This window comes from Leptodactylus fuscus, chromosome 2, assembly GCF_031893055.1.
Source record: "Leptodactylus fuscus isolate aLepFus1 chromosome 2, aLepFus1.hap2, whole genome shotgun sequence".
In the NCBI taxonomy this organism is placed as follows: Eukaryota; Metazoa; Chordata; class Amphibia; order Anura; family Leptodactylidae; genus Leptodactylus; species Leptodactylus fuscus.
In genome coordinates, this window is record NC_134266.1 from 60,989,532 (window position 1) to 60,995,531 (window position 6,000).

Consider the following 6,000-nt stretch of genomic DNA (forward strand, 5'->3'; position numbering starts at 1 on the left):
TTTAAGGCTGCTTTGACACGGAGTTAACGCTCCGCTCATTTTGACACGTAAACACGTGTCAGAGTGAGCACAGTAAAACAATCCCATTGACTTCAATGGGTTCGGTATTACGTGTGCTACCGATTGAACTCAATGGGAGGCTTTTTTGCCTATTGCTTTCAATGTGATACGCGCATATCACATTGAAAGCAATAGGTAAAAAAGCCTCCATTGAGTTCAATTGGTAGCGCACGTAATACCAAACCCATTGAAGTCAATGGAAATTCTGTTTTATTGTGCTCACTCTGACACGTGTTTACATATCAGAATGAGCGGAGCGTTAACTCCGTGTCAAAGCAGCCAAAAATGGGAAGAGAAAAGTCCTGCAAGCAGAGCTTTTCTCTACATTTTTCAGCCCTTTTCGGGCAGAAACCCAGCGGACACCATTATAGTCTATGGGTTCCGCAGGCTTCTGAAGGTAACCCCCTTTTTAAGCAGATTAGGTTTCTGTTGAGGGGTTCCCAAACAGACTTCCTGAATGGAAACCCGAACGCAAGTGTGAACCTAGCGTCAATAAAAAAAAAAAAAAGGCTACAAGCAGAAAATACTACTTTTAGCCACTCCATTCTAGCCTATACTATTGTGACTAGCTGCTATCACGTACACCAATATTAGGAAGCAGGCATTAAAGTTGTCCGGCATAAACTAAAACTTTAACCCTAAGATAAACCCTCTCCCCCCTGCCTAACTTCCAATTTATTGAGAGGGGGGGAACTGCAATGCATCATGGTAGTTGTAGGCGAAGGCCTCATTCACATCTGCATTCGCTTGGGGACCCCCCCAGAACAGAGTACCGAACGCATTAAAAAGCGGTGAGCAATGAAAGCACACGGACACCATAGACTATAATGGGGTCCATGTGTTTTCCACGCAGTGTCCATACGAGTCATGTGGAGAAAAAAGTAGTGCTTGAAGTACTTTTCTCTCTGCGTGCTTCGTGCCTAAAAGACACAGACCCCATTATAGTCTATGGGGTCCGTGTGCTTTCAATGCTCACCGCTTGTCAATGCGTTCGGTATTCCATTCGGGAAGGGGTTCCCCGCGGACTCCGCGAACAGAATACCGAACGCAGATGTGAGCCGGGCCTCAAACAGCAGGAAGCCACCCAACTAAACAAATGCAGAGGACACCAGAAATCACCCTAAACTAAAGGGATTTCGGGGCATTTATTAACCCATTAATAGCACGAACACACCTCTTTTAATTTTTTTTTTTTTGCCCTGAAAACCCCTTTAATGCACATTACAAATGAGCTTTTTGGGACACCATGCCCCCACTAAAGCAGACTCTTATTGTTACCCTTCAGAGAACGCAGCATGGGACACTTATCGGGTATAGCAACCAATGCCTAAGCAGCGCTGTAATCTCGGACCGTACCAGTGTTATACATTAGGGCCAGCCTGTGCACAGAACGCCGGGCACACTAGGGCTGCACTCCGGTTTATACCGCAACGATAACGCGTGCCACAGTCCAGACGTGCCGCCACTTTCACATAACGCACAGCGCTCTCAACCAAACTCCGCTCTACCAACCTCATGTGCGGCTCTGTACACACGCAGCTGGCTCAGTCACATGACCAGGAAGGCATTCTACAGTGAGAAGTATGGGACAAACTTTCTCACATCGCGCTCTTTGGGTGTTGCATCAGCGTCTGTTTATCTACACTGAAGTTATTTCCATATTGAATCATTGTGTCAGTGACATGTGGATTCAGTACTGTGGGCTCGAGAGAAGTGAAAAAGCATATTATACCTGCTGCACTAAACAGTTATATGTCATGTATATTATCACTGTCATTGTGTCACAATTTCTAAAATGCAGTAAATTATCTCACATAATAATAAACATGGCAGAAAACTAAGTTCAGGTGATGTAGGTTGTATTGGTTGTCATACATGCTGTGAATGACTAGGGAATAATTCACTTTTAGAAGCTACATGCGCATGACCATTGCCTACCTCCCAACTTTCAAGGAAAATTTTGCTCCACCCACTTCTGTGTTGACTCCACCCATTTCTCATCAATTTTGTAGCTCTTCAGGTGCCCCCACAGTATTATATCGCTCTTCTGGTGCGCCCACAGTATTATATCGCTCTTCTGGTGCCCCCACAGTATTATGTCACTCTTCTGGTGCCCCCACATTAGTATCTTGCTCTTCAGGTGCCCCCACAATATTATGTCACTCTCCTGGTGCCCCCACATTAGTATCTCGCTCTTCAGGTGCCCCCACAGTATTATATCACTCTTCTGGTGCCCCCACAGTATTATATCGCTCTTCAGGTGCCCCCACAGTATTATGCCTCTCTTCTGGTGCCCCCACAGTATTATGTCACTCTTCTGGTGCCCCCACATTAGTATCTTGCTCTTCAGGTGCCCCCACAGTATTATGTCACTCTCCTGGTGCCCCCAGAGTATTATGTCACTCTTCTGGTGCCCCCACATTAGTATCTCGCTCTTCAGGTGCCCCCACAATATTATGTCACTCTCCTGGTGCCCCCACATTAGTATCTCGCTCTTCTGGTGCCCCCACAGTATTATATCGCTCTTCAGGTGCCCCCACAGTATTATGCCTCTCTTCTGGTGCCCCCACAGTATTATGTCACTCTTCTGGTGCCCCCACATTAGTATCTTGCTCTTCAGGTGCCCCCACAGTATTATGTCACTCTCCTGGTGCCCCCAGAGTATTATGTCACTCTTCTGGTGCCCCCACATTAGTATCTCGCTCTTCAGGTGCCCCCACAATATTATGTCACTCTCCTGGTGCCCCCACATTAGTATCTTGCTCTTCAGGTGCCCCCACAGTATTATGTCACTCTTCTGGTACCCCCACATTAGTATCTCGCTCTTCAGGTGCCCCCACAGTATTATATCGCTTTTCTGGTGCCCCCACAGTATTGAACAATCATACAAAAAAAACTAATACCTCTCCCAGATACCCCCATATTCACTCCTGTCTCTGCTCCTGGAGACTTCAGTGCCATCACTACACTGCTCACAAGACTCCGGGATTAGAGACGGGCCAAATGGTGAAGCAGAGGGGACTCGCCCTTCTAGGAGCAGAGGATATGTCACCACATAACTGGACAGATTTACTGTTCACGAATTTGTAGAAGTTTGGTGACATCTGGGTTTATACGCTGTAACAAACCCTCACTGTTTATGATATAACCAATAAAGTCATTGTCTCTCTTAGAAAACCCTTTTCATACTGCCCCAGGGAATTCTGAGGTAATAGAGGGGGATCGTCCAGCCAGGACCCCCAACTATTACCGAGAATGGAAAAGGACTAAAAGCAGAGCCTCTTGTTCTAGAAGACCCAACACGTCCATGGACAACCCAGTGATGTTAGTGAGAAGTGTGTTATACTTTATTACCTCTAGAGGCGCTGTAGGTAAAGTGTACACCTGCAGTCAGGTCAGACCACAGGTTACAGGAAGGGATGGTAAAGAGCTGACAACCCCTTTAGGGCTCTGTTCACACCACCTATAGACATCTATAGGTAAAATGACTTAAGTGAGATTGGAAACCTCTAAAGATCCTGAGTGCTGGGGAAAGGACATTGAGGCCTGCACAACATTTACTACAAGGACATCCAATGAGAATAAAGACAAGGACAAAGATGGAGGAGGTAAAAGGGAAATTTTTATTTATAGATGGGGGCGGGGTCATATTATATTACATTACTACGGTATATTCCTATTATATTATACTATGTCTATATGTATGTGTATAATACTAATCTTATTTATAGATGGGGCGGGGTCATATTATATTACATTACTACGGTATATTCCTATTATATTATACTATGTCTATATGTATGTGTATAATACTAATCTTATTTATAGATGGGGAGGGTTCATATTATATTACTATATTCCTATTATATTATACTGCTTACTTCTCATCTAATCCTATTTAAGGCCGTGTTTTGATCCTAAGGAAGGCGAAAACCCTGTGAGGAATGGGCCAATTATCCTCAGCATAGGGGAAAATTCCTTCCTGACCCCAAATCTGGCAATCGGAATAAATCCCAGGATCAATGGCCGCTATCTCTATGTGTTGGGTAAAGGACATTGAGGCCTGCACAACATTTGTCTATATATATGTGTATAATACTAATCTTATTTATAGATGGGGGCGGGGTCATATTATATTACATTACTACGGTATATTCCTATTATATTATACTATGTCAATATGTATGTGTATGATACTAATCTTATTTATAGATGGGGTGGGGTCATATTATATTACATTACTATGGTATATTCCTATTATATTTATAATTATATAATTATATATGTGTGTGTATGTGTGAGCTATAACCTACTGTATAACTTTTTTTTATTACGTACTATAATATTAAAACTACATCCTTGATAACACTGTAATGAAATAAGAGAAGAAAATGACGATATGTCCAGTGACAATGGAGACAGGGGATGGGTAAATACAAGACCAGACAGAATAGCCAGGCAGGACCCTAGGAAAGCTGGGTGCATGAAATCCAGAATGTAAAGGAGAGACATAGAAGGACGAAAGTTCTTACCGGTGGATGATGCCGTGTCCATGGAGGAACTGGAGGCCGCAAACAATCTCTGCCGTGTAGAATCTCATGGGAAGAACAAAGAAAAATCTCAGTCATAGCAAATCCCTGACTGTAACCCCCGGCCTCGGCTTTTATTTCCCAGCCCCCGCCCCCCCCCCCCCATCCCTTTGTAATTTATCTAGTATTTACCCCTTTTTCTTACCTTAAATTGCCGATGTTCAGGCAGCCGCACATCTTGATCAAAGTCGCCAGGCAGCCGCCAGACAGATACTCGGTGATGAAATATGCCCGCTGCTCAGAATGGTGTGCGGCATACAGGTGGCAAATGAAGGGGCATTCTCTGGCTGCGACGAGTATCTGCTGCTCTCTCAGGATGGTCTCCATATTGTCCCCTCTTTTGTTGATGGTCTTGATGGCCATGAAGGTTTGTCAGCCAGGGACTGATGCCAGGAAAACCTGAAGGAGACAAATAGAAAATGGTTACTACATCTGAAAGGAAAAGAGGCTCTGAATGTCCTGTGGCCTACGGAATAGGCACAAAATGGCTTTTTGGGTAGATTGGTTCGGGATGAGGGTTCGGCTCCATTCAGACCATGTTTTTTTTTTACATCTGTTTTTCTGATCCATTTAATGAGGGTAAAAAATGAACGCAAACAGATGGTTGTCCGTTTACATAGAGATCAATGTTAAAATCAACTGATCCATTTTATACACGGAAGGGTAATCTACCATACTTATGTCTGTGTCAAAATAAAAAAAACTGCAAGATTTGGATTACATGATCAGAATAGAGCCTATTCACATTGGGTCAATGTATGTATTGTATAGCATAGACCAGGACATAGAAATAAACAGTCCGCCCCCCACAGCTCTGATCCTGAGATCCTCCATGAGTCAGAGTACCCATTTATATTAACAATAAACCTAACTATGGTGAAATATAGAGCAGATGAGATATGGGGCATACAACAGTGGTCATGGGGACTAGAAAGTCTCTGGGTGTCCTAACAGTCACCCTATAGACCTAGACTACAATTAATATCTACCCAGTTGACAACAGGAAATAAAATGGGGGTCAAAATGAATAAGAAGTGATAAAACTTACTTTGCCAAAGTTGCCCCTACCCAACATTTTGTGGAGGATGAAGTGGCTGATGGTAAGGCTGGGGTAGGGGCCTGATGTTGAAGCGTCTTGGCTGCTGCCAGGGGTCGGCTCTTGGTCCTCCGATTCTTTACCCTGGGATCTTCTCTTCTTGTTCTTCTTCTTTAATCCATTATCGCTCTCTTCTTCCCTCTTCCTCTTCTCTTCTCTCTTTTCCTCTCCGTCGTCTCCTCTTCCAATGGACGCCATTCTGGTTGTCTCACTCAATCCAAAAAAAATCCAAAAGGCTAAAAAAATCTGTAGAAA

General features: G+C 43.9%; 1 protein-coding gene across 2 annotated transcripts in view; it reads right to left on the reverse strand.

Moving 5' to 3' along the window:
• METTL16 (methyltransferase 16, RNA N6-adenosine) overlaps positions 1-1,613 on the reverse strand; it is a 63,215-nt gene extending 61,602 nt beyond the window's left edge. The window contains exon 1 of one of the 2 annotated variants that reach the window (XM_075263852.1): positions 1,573-1,613. The gene's annotated coding sequence lies outside the window, so the exon portion shown is untranslated. The other variant, XM_075263851.1, reaches the window with a different exon arrangement.
• Positions 1,614-6,000: the final 4,387 nt, after the last annotated feature.